General features: G+C 42.7%; 1 long non-coding RNA gene across 8 annotated transcripts in view; it reads right to left on the bottom strand.

Moving 5' to 3' along the window:
- The window catches only part of LOC137862387 (uncharacterized), a 63345-nt gene that overhangs the window by 32749 nt on the left and 8849 nt on the right, over positions 1-21747 (bottom strand). For 2 of the 8 annotated variants that reach the window (XR_011100223.1, XR_011100221.1), the window contains exon 2: positions 4330-4417. The exons of the other annotated variants lie outside the window; for them this stretch is intronic. This is a non-coding gene — a long non-coding RNA (uncharacterized lncRNA). The remainder of the gene's footprint in view (positions 1-4329; positions 4418-21747) is intronic. 8 annotated transcript variants of the gene reach the window in all.

Raw genomic sequence — 21747 nt, 5'->3', positions numbered from 1 at the left:
CACAGCCTTTTCCACTTAAAAATAAACCAGTTAAATGAGAGGAAGCAGGGCAGGTGGCTCGTTTCCTGTGAGCAGCACAGCTGATTGCAGGGCGAGCCCAGGCTGCGATTCATGGGCCAGGTTGGAGTCATTGTCCCCATCCGCCCGCGCACAGGAAGGAGAGCCCAGTCCCATTTGGCACCGCCCTGGGCACCTGAAGTCTCAGCAGGACTTAAAAATGCCATGAGAGCAAGGCTGCTTCCCCCCATTTTGCTCTCCTTTGCTGGAGTTTGACCACCAGCATGCCGTGTGAGCAGAGAGAGTTTATTGTCGCACTGTGCTGCTGCAATAAACTGGCCCAAATATTCCCAGGAAAGACAATATGAACAAATCACAACATGAGCATTTAGCACATGTATGAGAAGTCGTTGATATTTCCCTCTTCCTTGGTTCTAGTCAAAAGAACAAGCACCAAACCTGAGAGGCAAATCACTTCCCGTCTCTGCTGCTCTGCTTAGGGATGTGCTCATCTAGAAAGCCATACCAGGGGGACACTTTGCGGAAGTCTCTTGCTAAAATATGAGCAGGAAAGTGCTGATGTACGAGGAGGCCCCTCCTCCCCATTTAAAAGACATTTTACAGCCTCCTGCATGTTTCCTTGAAAGAGCCTTCCCTTTCCATCAGTCTTGTTCTCCATGGCAGTGGCTGATAAATTAAGAGGGTGACATGGGGTGATCAGCCTGTGTCTCCTCCCAGCCTGGCTTGCCTCTGCTTGATGCTTCTCAATGCAGGGAAGCTACTGCCCCACTTCTGGCAGGGAACAGTCCACGCTGCCATAAATCCAGACGTTCCCAGCAAGATCAAGAAGGAGGGCGGCTGTGGGAGGCCTCAGTGGAGGCAGGGGAAGCTATAACAAACATGTGAAGATTAACTGGATGCATGTTTACATCTGATACGTCTACACATATGGGCACAGGCAGTCGTGTGCTTGCTCGGCCCCGGTTGGGTCCCACCAGATGTGAGCCTCTTGCAGCTGGGAAATGCCTTTTGTGTGTGTGGTGTCTGTGTGTCACTGAGTCTGAGTTAAGCTGCATCAGCGTGTAAAGCACGGCTGCAGAGCTCCCAGCCTGGACTGCCTCACATCCAGATGGAGATGATAAAGCAAATGTTTGCACCTGCTCATGTGGACATACATTTAGAGGTTTTGCTGACACAGGTTCAGTGAAAAAAGCAATGGGCAAAACTCTGCCCCCACATGCTTGCACAGCTCGGTAGGGTTCAGATGTATTCATCTGGTCACTTCAGGATGTCACACACTGCTTTCCGGCAGCTGGACCAAACACAAGACAAACATTTCTTGCTCCTGCCTTTCATCATCGCCTCCTCCACTTGCTGCAGAGGTTTGTCCTGTCCATGCCAAGCACCATGCCCCAAAGCACCATCACTTGGGCTCTGGAGGGCAGACAGCAGCGACAGTTCAACTCCTTTTTATCCACTGCCAGAAAACAGCTTCAGAATGGGTCTTCTACTGAAATAGCTAAATTTTTCATCTGTAATTTACTTGTAATCTGAGGGCAAGGATCACAAGTCTTCTTATCTTTGCCTTCTGGTGCTCAGCTCTGACTATGCCAACTTAAAACACCAGTAGAGTAAGACTCCTTTCCAGTGCTTATGGCTGAAGAACAAGCCTAGATTAATTTAAGTGACTACTTTACACTTTAAGCTTACAAGTAGAAACTGAGCATAGCGAAAAAGAGAAATCCACTTTTCCCCATAAAGATTTTTCATAATATTTCTCAGAAAAAAATCTAAACTGATGACAGCGCAATCTACTTTGTTAGCTATGACCTTGCACTTACTATTTTTCTGTAAATAAAAAAGGGGAGGGCAAGGTTCAGATTTATTTAGTATTCTTCAAAATTAAATACATCACCATGCAGCTTTGTGAAAAAACAGACCCAAGATTTCATCAGCTTCTCTCTTCTCCTCTGGAGGATTAATAACTTCTCAAGCACGAATTATTGTCTTGTTAGCACCATCTTATTAGAAAAAAACATTTAACTTGTGCACTGGGTGTTAATTTTTTGACAGTTTCTTATTTAAATAGTGAGTAGTTACTATGTAAAAGAAAAGAAAATGGGGAAAGTACACTCAGGAAAAATGTCCCTACCTACATATGACCTTCTGTACAACTGCCTGATAAGAAGCCAAATGAAGCAAGGCTTCATTACTCTTTCGGAGAAGATTTTCCTGTGAAATAGATCTCCTCACAGTGGGTTGCCAGCTTCATTATTAATTGCCATACCCTCACATTCTTTTCTATGGACTATGGCACAATTATGGCCCTGGTGGAGCAGGTCTGGCCCAAGGGGGAAGAGCTGGTGGGCTCAAGAGGGGCCAGGGCAGCTGCAGGAGCAGTGGTACAGTCAGGTCACCCGCCGGATCCACCCAGGAACAATAATGGCAGAGCTTGCAGGATGCAATCAAGTGCATTCTTCTCCTGGGTGATTAAAGAAATATTCAATTTGATGCAACTGAGGTACAAAAGCTCTCTGTATCCTTCTGCAAAGCACAGATGAATGCCTTGCTTTAAACGCTTTACAAAAAGTGCAGTATGCCAAAGACATATCATTTACATGGAATCCAGGCAGCTTCATGCAATCACTGCTTGCAGATAATTATACCAAAACTAATGGGAAATAAAAAAAATATATCTGAAGGGAGTAAGTCAACTTCTCAGTTATCAAGGTTTATTTTAATTCCCCCAATGGAAACCTGCGGAGGTTCTCTAGGAATACCTCTTTTCTATTCCTGCAATGAATCCAAAATGAACACTTAAAAGAACACTTCCTCATTCTGACTTGGTAACTGCACCCAGTTTAAAATCTGAAAACAACATAAAATTGATATAAATTGACTGTCAATTAAGCAAGATGAGATATGAGTGACAATGGGCAAAAAATTCAAGCAAGCTGTGAGTTTTCCTCTCCTTGTTTCACTGAGGCTTCTGCCCCCCAAAGTCTCTAGCAATGGTATAAATCACATCTCTGTATCTTCAAAGTGTGATTAAATATCCAACATGAGAAAATAACATTGTACATCACTTAACAGCAGTTGTGCCCTGACATATTCAAAATCAATTATCTTTCACATCATGCAGTCTCAACTTTTAGCAGTTATTTGTGGTGCTAATTTGAGTTGTCCTGGATAATTAGAGGATCTGTATCTCCATCATTATAAAAAATTACTTTTGCTGGGATTTGCGCAGGGGTACTAACAGCATTACAATCATAGCAATTTTAATAAAGGCCAGATTATATCTAGCCCTAACACTCCAAATCTTTAATGAATTTATCCCACAATATCCACAGAAGATAATTAAGTACATTTATCCCCATTTGCTGTCAGTGAGAAAGTGAAGCTCAGAGGTAACATGATTTAGATGCTCACAGGCTAAGCACTCTGCTTACCTGCATTTCTTATGCACATATACACTGGGAAAACAAACAAACAAACCAAAAAAAAAAAAACAGAACCAAACAAACAAACAAACAAAACCCACAAGCACAAGGATAGTGGCAGAGGAAAGGTCGGACTCATCCTGGAGAAGACCTGAGCTTCTCACACCAATATGCCCTTGTCTTTAAGTAGTGCAATATTTCCAGGGCCAGACTAGTTTAAACAGGGAGGATTCATAGGCAGGAGTCCCAGCTAAACTATAGTATATGGTAATGAGGAAAAATAAAAATTAAAAGCCTGTTGGAGTTTTGCCTGCAGCAGGGGAAGGAAGTTTCCTGACAAGGGTTATTGTTTCAGAAGAGTTTGATGAAATAATAAACAAAATACTGCACTGCTAATGATTTCTGTAGATCCATGATGCCTTGCAATGCAGGGGAGTAGGTATACTCCCTGCCTAGGAAGGGCTTCCTACATAGTTTCAATCTGAAATAACACACACTCCTTTATCAATGACAAAAAGATAGAAGGCAATTCCTCAGCACAGGGCTTTCTCTAGAGAAGAAATGGTCCCATCAATGTTCAAGGTGTGTGAGAGATTCAAATGGTTTTACCACTCAGGCTTCTTTTTCAAGTTGCATTAAATCTGCCCTGAACCAATATTATAAAGGACAAAGGTCAAGGCTTTATTTATATAATACAAGGATGTAATGCAATAACCGGCTGTTTAAGACACGTAACTAAAAGATCAGGGACAAAGCTGCAGACAGGATGTCAGCACTGCACAGGGAATTAGCCATGCAACTCCCTCCTATTAATTACAGATACGCACATCCGAATCACCATGCATCACGATGAAAACGTACCAAGCGATAACTATGATTCATACTTTACCATTAACAATGCAGCAAAAGGTGAAAGAGCATGGTGCTCTTCCCGTACCGTTAAGTAACCATAGCTCTATGTTCTTCCTATGTCCAACCTGAAATGGAACAGCAGCCGTGGAACAACGTGGTAGGAGGTTATTTTCATGACCTCCTATAAATGCCATTTTTTGAAATGTTACTATATAAGGTATAAGTATTCCCATACCAACTGTCAGGCACCAATATAATATTTTTCTACAAAACCCTAACAAAAATTAAATATTGTTACAACTTGCAAGATAACCAAAAGTACATTGTGGATCTTTGTGTCTGCCAGAGGCAAAAGGATTTTATAAGCTCAGAAAGACTTTTAGAAGTTTAATTTCTAAATCCTTTGTGCAAAGTAACTTACTTTCTTAACATGGGGCATACATGTATATTGCAACTCTACTCACAGTGAAGTACATCTACAATTTGGAGCTCACCATGAATTTTGGATACAAGAGTACATCTTAGTTATGTGACATATATCCTCTTATCAATGATCCTGTCCAAAAAAGTTTTAGCAACAATATTGAAGAGAGAGAAAAGTTTTCCTATACATTAATATTGTATATAAACGGCATATTATCTAACTTATTAGGACCAATTGCACTCTTAAACATTCTTGCTCAGTTGTCATTAACACGAGTAAAGGATGTGCATACAACAGGCTGAACTTGATCCCTGAAAACACTTGTGATTGGCTTCAGTCAGAGAGCAAGGAAATGCTTTTGCAAGAGATGCCCGCTCTTGCAACAAAGTTCCTCGGGTGTACAGGGTCTGCATGATGTTGGTTCTCATAGTAAAATTGAGACGTTTGAAAGTTAACAAAAAACTGCTCAAAGCATGGAAAAGGAGCATGCAACAAAAAATTATAAAAATTTGATTGAAATGTCTCTGACAACATAGACATTTCATAGACATTTAATTGCTTTGGTTGGGTCTGCTGTAAATGCTGGTTTTCTTCTTTTCTTTTAATGGATTTATTGCATCTAATTTAAATGTTGAATTTCTGGTTTATGCAAGACTGACACAAAGGCAAAATCCATCTAATTGTAATAGTACTTATCTAAGGCTTTACTGTATTATTCTAAAAGGCTGTTGGCATTTAACTTTGTCCTCATGACATCTGTAACTAATGCAAAATTGGAGCCCTTATAAGGGCTTTAAAATAATGTTTTTCAGCATTAACTGCCAGGTAGCCTTTTTCAAATGTTTTCCATGCACTTTCTGTTCTAGATTTGGAAACTGTGGCTCTCCATGTAGTCTCTAACTGATGGAAAAGATCCATCAAAGCTCTTCTGGTAACCAGGTGTATCCTATTTTCCCGGGAGCAGTGTTTCTCTGGCAGTGAAAGATGGCTGGTGTTCTTTACCTCAAGTGAACTGTACCCTGTAGGCCAGGAGAAAGCCGAGCCAAGAATCTGCTCTTCAGCTGAGCTGTTTTACAGGTGAAATCACTGGTTATGGCTTGCATTCACCAGCTGAGACATGAAGGAGTCTGTGCTTGGAATCAGGAACACTTTGACTGTTCCTGGTCACTGCTGGTTTGGACCAGAAAGACACAGGTCCAATATTCACTACTTGTAGGCTTTGCCCATCTCTTAAGGCAAAAAAGCCCCCCTTCCACAGAACTCCTCTCCCAATATATGAAAGAACTGCAGTACCTGCAGTCCTGATGCTTCACAGCTAGTGACAAAGAACATGGGAAAGAGGTTTCTTCTGTTCAGTTTCCTTGCCCCAGTAACCAAAGATCAGAAAACATTCTTAAGGATGTCATTCACTGATGTTTCTATAGCATAGCTTTCAATAGATAAATTTCAATATATCAAATCAGACAAACTACTTACATACTTCAGTCCTAAGATTTTATTTTATTTTAGCTCAAAGCTGGTATCTTCAGGAATGGAAGTTGCGTTACCTTTTATGCTTTATCAGTCTTTGCTAAGCCAACAACAATTCTGCAAATTTCTGAATGAACTATAAAGTTTTTGGTCACTGCAACTATTTCATTATAACCACGTCAGCCCAGCTTTGAGATGTAAAGACCTTAAAAGTGATTGCACAATGTGATTACTATAAGAATGGTGAAGCGTGTGTAAGAACAGTGGTTTTTCATGTTATAACTTAGTTCCTCAGGATGGGAACATACTCAACTTCCTGTTTTCTTGACAGCTGAAGACGCAGAGTGTGCAATAGAGGTTGACTGAACCCAATCGAACCTGTCCTTTAATTTCTGTAACTCATCTCCTGTCTCAACCTGCTAAGGAAAGTCTCTCAACAATGACAAAAGTCTACCCTCAAGTTACCATCTCTTGTGCTCTGCACCTGTGAACGGAGGCTCTGCAATATGAAGCACTCACATGAGACTTCGCTGAACACGTAGCGTCTCTTGGTAGAGATGAAACTCACAAGTCCAAACCATCATTCAGTGAACTCTGACAGCTTCAGGCTGCCCGGGTCTTGTGCTGCATTAACCCATGCTCAGAAAAAGTGTCCCACAGTCCAGATCACTGTAAAGGGAAAAGCCTTTCCAAATGAGAACATGCTGCTCCAAGGTTGATTCCTCCAAATAAAATAGGAAGGTAAGCCACAAATTTCTGATCACGCTTTGAAATGCATTTCAGCCAGGTTCCCAACTGTTTATCTAAATGTGAGCCATCATGCATATTTTAAACATTCTTTAATGAGCTCAGTGAAATTGCCACACGTGTAAGTGGTCCCTGTGTGTGTGTGTATAAAATGGAAGGATTGGGGCTGCTGTAACCTATGTTTAAAAAAAAAGGGAGGGATGAGAGAAATGTGAACATAGGGAAAGGAAACATGCAGCCTCAGAGAGAAGCAGATAGAAAAGACAAATAAAAGGTTCTTTATCATTGCTCAATACTAAAATAGTTGAACTTTTCACATGACAGATTTAAACAAAACATTGGGAGAGGAAATTATTATTCCAGCTCTTTAGAGAGAAACCCAGTCCCAAAATAAGACTGCATAAGTAGAGGGAAACCCCTAGTGACTGGGCATTCCCTAACTCAATGCCTGTCTTGTGTGTTTTGACATTTTGGGGGTTGCACTTCTGCCTGCACGATGAAAAACACAAAGGGCCTTGTGTTTGCTTTTGGCCTCTGGCTGCTATTGTAATACACAATAACATAAATATTGCTAACATTCTTTCATCAATACAGAGCACATCTAGGAAATGAACTGCAAAAATCTGGACTAAGGGTCCAGTGTGTCCCAACCAACAGTTCATCCCTCCTCCTTGAACAGCCATTACAAAGGAAGAAGAAACAGAAGTGGGAGCAGAAGGCAGTGACAGAAGGAAGATGGGAACAGACGGAACTTCACACAGATCTTCCAGCAGTTGGGTGCCTGGGGGCAGTGGAAGAAAGGTCATAAAAAACAGCCAAACACCACCACAAATCAAATGTGCATCAAAAAGTTTATTCCTGGACAATATGGGTGGATGTAGCACAAGGGGGTAGAAAAAGAGTGACATGAACATCTTGCTTAAATGAACACATCAACTTTTTTTTTTTTAATTGAAATAAAATCTAATTAACTGCAATGTGTAAAATAAATTAAGAGCTTTTTGGCAGGGGGGAGGCAAAAGCTACTACATTCCAGGGGTATGCTTTATTACTGCCTCTTTTAGAATTGCAAACCAGTCAGCTCAAGGGGATTTAAACAAGACCACTGTAAGAGATGTTCGTGCACTCCAACACCTTAGAAGGATAGGGAAGGCTCCTTCTAAGATGCCACTGTGACTACATCTTAGGAAGCTGGTCCAAGTAGGGACACAGTTCCTTGAAAACCTTCAGAAAGAGGATTAACCTCTCCACACTGAGACACAGAAAATCTAACGAGATGCCCCAAAACTGCCTTCCCATTCTGCAATTTTAATTGGCACAGACATGTGAGTAAGAAGTTCTCCTGCAAGAACATGGGTGTAGCTGTTTGTGACACGAACAGTCTGCTCTTAGGGAGGGCAAAATCCTGTCCTTTCTGAAATCAGCCACGTAAATCCTATTGACTTTCAGAGGTTTCCAGTTTCAGCAAGTAGCACATAATCCTGCAGCCCTGAAATCACGACTGTGCAGATACACCACACGAAGCGTTGTTTGAGTACTGTTCTTTGTTGGACTTCTTAATCCTTCTAGAATGAGAGGTGTTTGAAGCTGCAGCAGTTTAGACGCTTCTGACTCCTGCTTCCAGCTCCTCTGTGACCTATACAGTGGTGATATTGCTTATGGTTGTTTGCAGGTACTGGAGAGCAGTTCTTTCACCTAGGAATGGGAGATAATCCTGGCTCTCCTCCACGCAATATAATTTAATCCTCCCTGTCCAACTTCCCAGCTTTCCACATCCCTGTATATTTTTTTACTTGTGTAATGATCCATGCCTCCCCAGTTCACCAATCTTCAAATTTCTTCCAAGTAAAAAAAAAATAAACAAAAAAAAAAACAACAACAACATAAGACACTGTAGCACCCACATGGCTTCTGCACAGGTACAATATGAAGCAAAAACAGGAGCTCTTCTCCATGCTACATTCACATTGGAGCTTACAATCCTACCTGGTTTGGATTTGCCCAAGGACTGGGTCTGTCCTCGGACCACCCAACCACATCAAACACTGCTTCTACAGACAGAAGGTATGTATGAGGATTGAGCAGCACACAGGTGCCCGTGGGGGCATCACAAAGCAGCAGCAAGGCAGTTTAGATGCGGCAGAGCAGCCACCACCAGCACCAGGCACCTTGGTGCCCTAACGAGGCAGCAGGCTCGCGCGTTCCCCATCGCAGCAGCGCTCCTCGTGCAGAACCGTCACCACAATTTGAAGTAATTGGAGGTCTTTCTGCCAGGCTCAGCAGGGAAAGCAAGGAGTGAAAGGGCATGGGTGGATGGCTGCCGGGGCCGGCCACGAGCCCTCGGGGTGGGGGCACGCTGGTGGCAGGGTGTGGAGAAGGTCGCAGTGCCACTGCCTGCTCTGGGCTGCCCCTTAAAGGCAGGATGTGAGCCCTGTGCTTGCCAATCAGCTGTAACCATTAAGACATTAAAATAAACCCGAGCAAAAGTGTTGCTGACATCCTAGATTATATAAAGGGCTGGCTTTAGTGAGCGGCCTTGCCTCTGTGTTGTTACAGACTCCCTTCCACCCTTCTTGCTCCATTTCTCACTCGTGGCTGTGGCTCAGGTCTCATAATAGAAAGTCCCATGCTTGTCCTGGTCTCCTCACCACACACAGAGCAGGAATTTGGAGCAGGGTTATTGTTTGGGGTACTTCAGGACTCAATGTTCTCCTGAAGTGGTTTTTGTTTCTTTTTAAAAGCATTATTATTTAACAGTTTGATTAAAAATAATACTGAAGTGTGAGAAGAGGCACTTGTGACACACTACACTGACCTATTAAATTCCAAAACTCTCCACTACACAGCCCGTCAAGCAGATGTTTTGCAATTGCATTTGCCATGAACAGGTGGAAAAGTATTCGCCTCAGGCCAGAGGTGAACACAGACACAGAGGGGGGCCAGAAAGCTGGTGGCTCTTCGAGGAAGCCATGGAACTGGGTACCCTCAGCCCAGGATATGTCTATGCTCACCCTGCAGAGCCAGAATGGCCAGGAGGCTCCAAGCCAGCAGATATTAGAAATCCAAATTCACCAGCAGCTTACCAAGCAGCTTGACAGCAAACCAGGCAGGGGCGAGTGCTTCAGCACAAGTCAGTAGGAACAGTATCTCTGCTTTGGTATCAGATAATCAGTCTTCTCCTGAAGGTGTTCCTTACCATTCCTGCCATAAAGCTGCAAGCAGGCTGCGGAGGCAGCCCCAAACCCTACAGCTGGGTGTAGTAGACAGCAGTCATCTTCTTGTGTCATACCTGAAACATTTCTGTTTGTTTATTTTCTCCAGGAACTGAATATAATGCACACTGAAGCAACTGCAATCCATCCTTCTTGCTCTATGTTTTTAGTTTGTGACTTCTTTGTCTCCATCCTTAGACAAGACAATATTATTAGGGTCGTTTTATAATAGTTATCTTTCTAACTCTTACGTGACTATTTACTGCCATAGGACACAGTTGCTTCACACCCAAACATCTTCAAACAAAATACTATGATAACACTTCATATTCTGGCAGGCTGTATAGCATATATAATCCCAAGTGGGTCTTTGAGTATGTTTTATTGATTTGCTTTGGCTGTACGTGAATAAAGAATCAAGGATCTATCCTGCAGCTTTATTTTATGTTGGTACTGAATGACAGAAAAGGGAACATTCACCGCAGTCAGAATCAGGTCCTCAGTCCTAGAGCCAACAACAACAAAAGGTTCAAATACGATCTCTGCATGAAAGAGTCGTCTGAAGAATGAGCTATGCTAAAACCCAGCCTCACATCTCCTCTTGCAAGATGTGCACGCTCCCACTCCCTTTCTGGAGCTCTGCTCCTACCTTGTTCCTGCAAACTCAAAAACCAAAATACAACACTGAGCTTTGATTGATTTTTCATGAGATACTTTGCTTTCTCTTCTGTCACAATGAATTCCCATTTCCCAGATTTTTCCAGCCTCTGTTTCCCTCCTGTGTGTCCATTTTAGCCGACATCCTCTCTTCCCTCTAGTGCCTGACACTGCTCTCTTTGTCAGGAGAGGCGCACGGAGTTCAGGTTTTCCCCTTTCCATTTCTCTTTGGACCTGACACTGCTGCTGACCCCTGCTCAGCCTCCTCTTTGAAGTGCTTTCTCTGCTCTCTGCTTTCCCACCAGATCGTGTTAACCCTCCTCCTCTCCCCACTCCATCAGTTGGCTTCAATAAGTGAGAGGGGCTCACTGGAACCTCAGCTTTTGTCTTATCAGTGCTCTTTCACTTCTCATAAAATCCTACCCACCTTCCACATAAAACAGTTTGGCAAAAAGCAACCACTGGGGAGGCCTGGAAAATGCTGCTAAATGTCACGCAGGGAACACCACTAGCTGCATGAGACAAGCCAGCCAAGCAGGTCTCACATTTGACCCGTGCAACTGCACAGCGGCTTCTAAAAGCAAGAAACCCAGTCCCCCAAGACGTGATATTAAAGTGCTTTTTATGACATGTGCTTTAAACAATGTTATTCTTGTGGGACTCTACATCATTGCTCCGCTCTACTGTAGTTTTAATAGAAAAAAAAATAAAAAAATAACAAATTTAGCCTAAGTATAGATATCTGATTTGACTCAGTCTCCTTGGTGCTACAGCTCCTACCTGATGGATGTTCAGGTCAAAACAAAAAATGGTATCAGCACAAAGAGAGTGGTTTTGCTCTCCCATATTAAAGACTCCTGAAAGCTTTCCAGATCTATAAATATTCAAATTATTCCCACAGAGTGGCAAGAAAGAATGATTTGTATCCTTCTAGCTTGTTGTGTTAACACATTCCCATTTTTCAGTGTTTCCCAGTTGGATAAATACCATGACAAATAGAGGAAACCCCTGCAAGAGAAAATACATTTTAAAGTTAATTGCACCGATGTGTAGTTTATAAATATTTGCAATGGTGCAGGGAAAATACCTCTATTCATCCCATTAATATATATTGAATACAAAGATAACCAGCCTCCATTGATGTTTCCCACACACAAACACTATGAAGAAAATTTCCAGCACAGGAAAAAAAATGAAGAATTGTATATGTTATATGAACATGCATAATCATATAAACAAAACCACTTCAAAATAGAAAATGTTACTTTAATTACATTATTAAAGCTTGATTTATTTTCTATATCTCTTTTGCTAGAAAGTTAAAGATCTCACAAAATCTGAGTCATCTTGCCTGGGGATCAAAAACAGAAAGAAAATTGAGAGCTCAGTAAATGTTATAACCTCTTAACCACTCTGCAGGCAAGAACTGATGATAACACTTAAACAAGAATGCACAAACATTATTTTGCTCAAAAATTGCATTGCAAAGATAAACGATAAGAACTTGGGAATACCCTGCTTAACACAGCAGGCTGAAGGACTTGCACAGATCTCTCCAATCGCCAAAGTGCTTTTCGTTATTGTTTTCTAGATCATTTGCTATTTTAAAGGGTTATCATAATTCCAAAATCCAGCTCTGGCTTCTTCAGTCACCACCTGAGAATAGTGCAGCTGCACTTTGTTTGCAGAGAACAAGCACATTTCCACACATGTACGTGATGTACATACACACGTGGCTCCACAGGAGCAGCATGTGGACACAGAGGCACAGTGTTCAGACACGCCTCTGTGCGTAAGGCTGGGCTGGGCATTCCCCCGCCAGCTCTGGACAGCTTAATCCCTCTGTGCCATGCTGCTGCACCCGTAGAGAGGCAACAACAACCTCACCCTGCTCCCAGCTTTTCACTACCTTGGGCATTTCAAGGAGCAAGGACCTCTCACCTAATGCAAACGGGTACTTCCACTTACTCATTTTCTTTCTCATCATCATCATGCAATTAAAGGATTTCTGATGCAAGTCATTAAAAATCTACCCCATAAAGCAGTCCAAAACACAAACTGTTCAAAAGCGAACTGTGTAAGCCCCTCACTTCACAGCTAGCAGCCTGCTTATGTGCAGCAACATCTCACCTTTAAAAATTAGAACACCTTCCCTCCCACCCCATCATCCATTCAGCTGTCTTGCTGGCAAACTGCTCAACAAAAAAGAAATGAGGTTGGGGACAACCTTCATTTTCTCCCTGTAATCCCTGAGAAAAATCAATGTGGCCAAGGCCACCGGTGTGGCTTTCCCCAGAGCAGATGCTTGAGGTTTGCAGGAGCCCTGGCTGACCCTCAGCAGAACCTCCTCCTCCCAGCTCCTTCAAGGATTTTAGCAAGGTGAACGCTTGCTGTTATGGATCTGGCTAACAGCCACCACTCATTTTGCACTGGCCATTAAGCAGCCTGCAGGCAACCCGCATGGATCTGAAGCTGTCACATATGTTTGTTTTGCTGGGGGATAAAGCAGGTTGGGAAGGCTGGCAAAACCCGTGTTTCTCCTCTGTAAACAGAGAACCCTCCCGTGCTGGCTTATAAATTTCATTGCACCATATTCTCAAGGTCTCAGCCCTGAGCTGGACAGAAAAGAAGCAGCTTCCTCTCCGCCAAGCAACTCGCCAGGCGGCCACGTCCTTACTGGTGAGTTCAGGGCACCAGATGAAGGCAGAAACCTGCAGCCAAGACCAAAGGGAGCTGTAATGGGCCATGCTCTGAGCCGTTCCACTACAGCATGAGGGAAATAGCTTTCAGGAGCAACAAAGAGCATGTACATTTTGTACCATGTTAAAGAGGAAAAATAACGACGAGGAAAAGAAAAGCTTTGGTTGTGAAGGATGTTCCAGCAGAGGTGATTAATGGTGTTGAAAGAAACCCCAATTGTTTTTTCAAACTTCTTTCCAATTAGCCACAAAGTTGCTCCCTCTTTTTTTTCCTTTTTATTTTATTCCTTCTTCCCTTTACCTGTGTTTGACTTAGAGTTAAGGTTGGTGATTTGTATTATGACAGCAAAAATAAAGGATCGGCACACTGTATGCATGCGGATTTAAAGCATTGCCTTTGATGGCTCATTAGCTGCATGTGGCTACATGCAACACTGCTCGGCTGAGATATATTGCCCAGGATTTAATTCCAGAATAATTTCAAAGGCATTAAATTGAATGCTTGCCCTTTTCACCATGGTATTTAAACGGTACTTTGTATGCCAAGCTTAAAAAAAAAAAAAAAAAAAAGAAAAGAAAAAAAAAAGCAGGGAAAACAGATGCAGTACTGTTGGAGCATGTACTGAACTTTGTTAACATGTTAAACATTTATTAGATTATTTTTTTTTTTTAACAAGATAGTGTTAAACCAGTTGTTACTTCAATTAACTTTCTTTGCTACAAGGGAAAAAGGAGAGGGTTTTGCTAACAAACAGCACTCAGAACTAGTGAACAGTGTCTCATTTGTTCAGTAAGGCTTAAAGACGAGAACGGTCTCAAGCTGGAGAAAAGAGGGAAAAAAAGAGATGTGCACATTTGTGCACTGACTGAGCAGAATAAGCCAGACAAAGCTTCTCCTACAGTAGTGGGGAAATCAAGCCCCAAAGTGAGCTGAAGGTCACGAGCCTTGCAGCCCTGCAGGCACAGCCACGGCTGCACCAGTGCCCACAGGCAGAGCCAGGGAGAGCGCTCAGCTTGCAGCCTCACGGGGCAGGCAGGGATGGGAGCCTGCCTGATGTGCCACAGCAATCCCCCAGGCCAGGCTGTGCTCTCAGTTACTGCTGATCTCCAAACCCTGTTAAGACCCTGCATTTTCTCATTTTCCCTCCATTTGCCTCGTCCCTGTAGTTTCAGAAATGACTAGTGGTAAAAAGTGAGAAAGTTCACTTTATCGATTTTAAGGTCAATCTTTCATCTAGAATTGAAACAAACTCCAAAGCACAATTTTGCTTGAGCTTTCAGTAGGACATCTCTCTGCCTGACTCCCTTTTGCCTGCAATGGTTCACGCTTTGGTGCAGCTGGATATGCAGTCACAGCAGCCTGACACCGTGCCCATCTGCACCATCCCTTTGTCTTTATCAGTGTTCCTGCATCACAAAGAATTCAACATCTCAACATTTGGATGGGAAGCGTTGGTGCAGTGCTTTATAAACAAGGCAGCTGCTTGCAGCATTTTATTTTACACGTGGACATTAGGACAAAAACCCCATAGGCTAGAGCTGGTGGGTCTACCAGAGTCTGAGCATTGGTCATTGCATCTGGATTTGAAATTTAACACTGTTTTGGAAATGCATGCAATTACCTAGAACTGTTTCCATGCAGCAAAACTCAGATGCCCTACAGCAGGAATACACTGCAATTACAGCCTCAGCTGCAAGCCATGTTTTACTGCCTCAGACTTTTAAGCAGCCACTATCAGAAAAAGATGCGAGAAGCAGAAAAATGTTTGCATTTTTGAGCACATTTCAGAGCCCATCTGCCAGAAGTAGGGTTTTATAAACTGCACCGCAGACTCACAGCTTATTTTACACAGATAATGCAGTCAAAGAGGGGGGTGGTTCCCAGAAAAAAAGCAGAATTTGTGCTCTTACAGGAATCTGTCTTAGAGACTTCCTTTCTCTTTCATATTTAAGATGACTGATGGATTGAAAGCTTGAGAAACAGAGAGGTAGATAAATGGCAAACTCCCAGCAGCACTGCTGTCAGTCTCAGAGCACCACATCCACATTCGCTCTGCTTCATCCCCTTACCTCACAGCACAGGGTCCCCTTCAAGGCCCTCCCCTACCATCTCTCTGCAGACCCAGTTCTCTTCGTGGAGTGATCTCATCCCTTGATTTCCCACTTAGAAAATTCCCCAGGCAGCATGCGTGGATGTTTATAATCGCAGTTTATAAGAACACCACTTTCCTTTACATGGTTCTTAAAGCCTACCTGTGTTGTGATGCCTTACTGAGAAAAATACCAAATGATTTTTTTTCCCTTTCTTCTTTTTAGTTGCAGTTGTTCTAGGCATAAGATCCTGGTCCTTAATGTTATTGCAAAACAAACAGCAAATGCAACAACAACATCAGAGATATACATAAGAGACCAAAATCCAGGTCATAAAGACCAACTTTTAAAAAGCCTTTTAGTCCGAAAGAAAATACAAAGCTCAATAGTTTAAAGTCAGCTAACAAAATTATATTAACAGTTACCAAAACTCCTCCTTGTGCCTGAAAGTGCACATATTCACACACACATCTTTTCCATTTCTGCCCTGCACCAAAGGAAGTGCAAAGCAGCAAATCCAAACACATGTGCTGCAGCTGGCTCTAGCTCTCTGCTGTGCTCAGCAGCAGGGGCAAGCGCTGGGGGCAGAGGAGAGGTTGCCCAAAGTGCCCTTTGACTGAATTCTGGTGTGTGTATACAACTTAATTGGGAATGTTGCGTTACCTGTAACCAGGACATAGCAATAGTTGTATCAGCCAGTTAGTGACTAATGAGAGCTTTTCACCATTAAACCATTTTATCATGTACTATGGGCTGAAAAGAGACCTGACATTGCTCAGCTTCTCACAAATGTGCAGAACTGAGGCTGGTCCCTAGAGGATAGTGCTCTCTAGTAAGGATTTAAATACAACAAACACAACTTTTGGCGCGCCCCAATGCCATGTCAAAGGTATTTCCTCCTTTCACCCCAGTCACAGGATTTTTCAACTGGAACATCACACACAGGCACAGCCTGTGGTACGTAATGGCCCTGCAGAGTTTTCCCGAGATCTATTTCATGCACTTAAGTAAAGCTTCAGCTTCAAATAAGCAGGGTGTAAAGTCTTGCTTTTACAAGATTTCATGTCATGCTGAAGCACCAAGGACCAGTGTCTGGGGCAAATGATTTACTGACGTGGGGTTATCCAGAGGTTTAATTTGTCATGCCTCTCACCCACACACTTTGTTTCCCTCTTCTCTTTACTAGGAGGCAGCACGCTGCACACCACACCACTGGCAGTCAACGCAGAGAACAGCTCCCCTTTGCACAGCAGCAATTCATTTTTCTCAGCTTCCCTCCAGCTAGATATCAATGATTCCCCAGGATCTGCAAAGCCTCTTTAAGAGCCTGTCAGAAATAAGGGAGCCTCCTTTTTCCTACCACTCAGTTAAACACAGCCTCTGCATTTACATTACCCAGATTTGTGCATCAATCTCATTCCTTCGACGTTTATAAAATATTAGGTGTCAGTGTTTTAATCCCATGATCTGCCAGCCACAGTCCCATTCATCTGCCAGGATGTAGGCAGCCCCATTGTGTGAGCAGACATAACCTTACATCTGATCCATCAATGCCTTTACTTTTGGAAGCTGGAATATTCCAGTGCCTACAGACCAGCTCCTGTCCTGTACCTCTCACTGGACACCACAGCTGGGAGTGAAAGAGATGCTCAGGAGATGAAGCGAGACCTCCAAAGTTTTTAGTTCTCAGAGCAAACCAATCAGTTTTAAAACATTTTATCCAGCTATGGATCCTTCCAGGGCTGTGCAAGAATTTGACTGCCAGGAGTTGGACAGTCTGACATTTCCATGCTTCGTCTGACTCACTCCTGTAGGGGATTTGCACCATGATGTCTTCATCCATAGAGAAAGCCACCATACATCCTCTACCATAGTGGACGTACAGGGTTTATACCACAAACACCAGGCATCAGGCAGGGGTGTTTACAAAGAGTTAAAGCTCCCCAAAACAGGCCTTTTGCTCAAGGATGCTGCTTATTTATTTTACAAGGATATGCTAACAGTTAGGACAAACTATCACGTTACAAATATGCACTTGCATGCAGTAATATGAACCATAGAAGAGATTAATTAGCGATGTAAACCTAAAATAGATTAAAGTACACTAACCCAGGCATCATTTCCTCTACAACCTGCCTGATATTAATCTCAGCTCACTCTATAAAAGTGTTTTTCATGGGGTTTGTGCTTTACTCTTTTGTATCCTCCTCTAACAGATACCCCCACAGAACAGCCCAAGCAGCACTGCCCATACTGGCAAGAACCAGCCCTGTCATGGCAGTATGTGTGTAAAGGAGATAAACACGGCATAATTATTGATTTCACCTTGGGCTTCCAGAACACACAGAGGGGATTAGTACTCAGCTGCTCTAACGCCTGAGCTCATGTAGCTTCCTCAATTAACCTGCAGAAGTAATTTAACAACATGTTCAATGAGTCCCAAAAGTAAACGGCGGACACTTGCTGCACGCTCAGACAAGACTGTGGCAACAGAACCCATGCAGGCAGATGGCAGTGACCAAACCCAAGAGAAAACCTCTGCTGAGCCCCGAATCCTTCGCCTGTTTGCCTGTGATGGTTATGATAATACCACAGCAATACCTCAAAGTCCCAGCTGAGGAACAGAGCTGCTAAATACCGCAAAGCCACAGAAGTAACAAGACTGTCTGGATGCTGGAGGGCCTGCACTCTGGGGAAATGAGGCGGGGTGGAGCAGCAGCCACCCACCTGTCCTTCCACCTGGGGACCCATGGCTGGGGAGGTGCAGGACCAATCCTGCCCCGTGACCCTCAGCCACAGCTTTGCTCTCACCTTCAGCACAGGTGGAGCAAGGCCTAAGGTGAACCAAGGAATCTGAGCATGAGGGAGAAGGAAACGCTGCTCTCAGGAGCTGCAACCTGCAAGTCCGAGACATCTCCTGGTTGGTGGGCATGCCTACCTGCATGTTCTGCTGTCACTTTAGGGGTTTTTGGCTTCACCAATTGCTTTGGGATGCCCTTTGTTGCCTGTCTCATATGCCCACAGGTCATCGTACGCAGAGAGAAGCAGTGAAATTGTTTCCACACTTCTTATTAGAGACTTTCTCTGCATTCATCTGCACTTTATATCCTGTGGCTCGATGCCACAGATTTGTGATAAGCTTAGAAGCATCTCTTCCTTACAGCTCAGATTCCTTAATGTGAAATAGGGATAAAACAGTCCACTTCAGTTCCAAAACCAGCCAGAACATTTTTCTTTCAAAAACAGTAAAGTAATTTTAAGATATTTCCTTGGGGCAGTGGAAATATGAAATACAGCAATCTCCAATTTTAAAGTAGACTTTGTTTTACTTTATTATTTTTTTTTTTAACTGTGAGTGGTGTGACATATACCAGCCACCATTACAGACTAATAAAAGGGAAACTCAATTTTCTGTCACAATGAAGATGACCAATAAAGTTTTAAACATGGACAACACCCATACAGTTCTATAAAAACTGAGCAGATTCATAAAGCTCCCTTTAAAAGCATACAGACCCTCACTGAAAATGTTCTATAGGGTTATAAATTATCCAGCTTTACTGTAAAAGGGATATGCTGCACATCGCGATACTCTCTTTAATGTTGCCTGAACTACCCCTCCTAAAAGGTTAGGAGTTGCTCTTCAACACCACGGGGTCATTGGGCAACAGCAGCCTGCCTGCCAACACAAGATGTCTTCAGAGCAGAAAGCAACACACCAGGAGAACACAAGCGGTTAATTAAATTAAAGCAAATATGACTCTGCATCACACAGCAGCCTGTAGGGCTCATCTGAAATCACAATCATTTGGAAAAGAGAGTGAATGACTGCCCTGCAGTCTAAATGGAGAAGATGAACATAGAGATGAGGGAAAAGCACTGCCTAGAGGCCAACACAATGTGGCGACTGACTGTAGACTGCGTGAGGTCTGTGCATCCTTTCTGAATTTAAAATATTTTGAAAATGTTTCAATTGAAAATTGAAATATTTCTTGAAAGTGAATGGGTGTAATTCTTAGAACTAAATTACCCATAAGGAGAGAAGCCAGAATAGGACGGGCAAAGAGGTAGCAAGGGAGTCAGAGGTATAGGAGGCTCAGACATCCCCAAAGAGCAGAAACTAGACATGCTTGGTTCTTGCTTGTCTACAACAAGAAAACAGTGCACCACAAAGTCCATTGGCACCAAATACCAAGGGAGGTGTACCACACCTGCATATCAGAACAGCTTTGTTGCCTGAATACTTAGAGACAAGCGGTCAAAATACCTTCAAGAAATGATAAGTTTCTGTGAGGCATGTCAAGGTGAAGGAGACAAACAAAGCCACATTTTGTCTGGAAATTCAGAAACACTTCCCAAATCAGCAAAGAAAATTCTCTTGGAATATTTTAATTAGAACCCAAGGACCTCATTAAGTAAACAACTTTAACATGCTTAAAAACCTTTGCTGCATTAAGGCCCAAATCAAGCCAGGCGAAAAGTAAGAAATGAAAGTAAGAAATACTTAAGTAAGTATATACTTAAGTAAGTATATAAATGAAAAGTAAGAAATGAAAGGTAATTAGAGAGTCAGATTCTTTCTTCACTTAGGAAAAAGGATGCACAGAATTTACCATTTTGCAGGGCACATGGAAGGCTGAGCAACCCAAGGCTTTTTCTCTTCCCTGCTATTAGGGCTGTCCCGTGCTGGATGCTTGGAGGTCTGCCCCACATTGAGCCATGCTTGCCTCATAGCAGGAGTGGTGTTTACCCCACTATGACTATTAGAGTACTATGTCATATTGTAACCATCAGAAAAAAAAAAAAGGTGCCTTAAAAAATATAAAAATAATTAGAGGCATCAAATGTGCCTTTCTGAAAGTCGACAGGACTTTCAGACTCTTTCCTCCAGCACCAGTCAGTACAGCCCTTCCTGAGAGCACCAGCAGCATGGGCTGCCTGCTCTGCATCAGCCGCATCCTCAGTAATGTGCTGTGGGCCATGGGGACAATCAGGGGGACAACACTGCCATGGGCAGAGCTTTGGGCTGAAGCGTGGTTAGCATTATGGCAGCAAGAGACTGAATGAGTTTTCATCCAAGCCTTGGTCTGAGCCAGGTACCACATTTTCTCTGCTGAAATGCCTGAAGTCTTGCTATCTCAGTAGTCAGTGCCATGCTTCACTTCAAATTGACTCATACAGTTCTTGCAGTATAGGAACAAGACTTCATCATTGACAGGATGCTGATTCATTTCAAGTGGCTAATGATAGACTGGAAAATAACTAAATCTGAAAATATCTGAAATTCTTATCTTCCTGCATTAAGCAATCAAGAACCATAACTCCTTAACTACACTCTTACCTACTTTTTTTTCCCAGTAATGTCATATTTTTCTGTCAGGGAAGATAAGACAGATCTGAATTCTGAGATTTATGTGTTAAGTCACTATTGAAAAGTTCATGATAACTTATTTTACATCTCTAGGCACTGAATTTTCAACACAGAGATAGGCCTGATATTGCAAAAAATAAACTAATGATAGAAAAAATATTCAAGAACACGTGCAAGAGCACAGCATTTGCACTAGAAATAGGTTTATGAGAGGAAAGCTTAATCAGAGAAGCAGAGTAGGACACAACAAGCATATCATCAACTCACATCTGCAGATACGTAAGGATGAGGGCACGCAGCTTGCTGAGCCCTTGGTACTGCTGCTGGCTACAGACGTGAGGTGGCAGGAACATGCTACACCCAGCTGGTGTAAGGACTCCCCTGGAAATAATGTGTGTCGTTGCTGAAGCAAATTGCAATTACAAGCCCAGCCCTGTCACTGCTGAAGGGATCTCAGCACCCAGGTCACTCAACACAATACTTTGATGTATAACAGTCTCAAATCCAGGATGCAGCAAGGGTTCACAAGCAACAGCAACAATCAATAAAAGATTCTGTTAGGAGAAAGAAAATAACCAGCCTTTGTTATACGTATTTGTATAATAGGAGAAAATGAAAATAAGAATACCAGAAAATGTTTGCTGCTGAGTTAAAAAAATGAAGATTAAACATTTGCTTTATCTGTGGCTGCTACACTGGGGCTGCTGTAGAATACCATAAAGAAAATTCCTGCTGAGAATTCAAAATATGCCTTCCAAACAGAGCAAAAAAGAAAAAAGCAAGA

This window comes from Anas acuta, chromosome 11, assembly GCF_963932015.1.
Source record: "Anas acuta chromosome 11, bAnaAcu1.1, whole genome shotgun sequence".
Taxonomy (NCBI): domain Eukaryota; kingdom Metazoa; phylum Chordata; class Aves; order Anseriformes; family Anatidae; genus Anas; species Anas acuta.
This window is presented reverse-complemented; position numbering and strand designations above follow the sequence as displayed.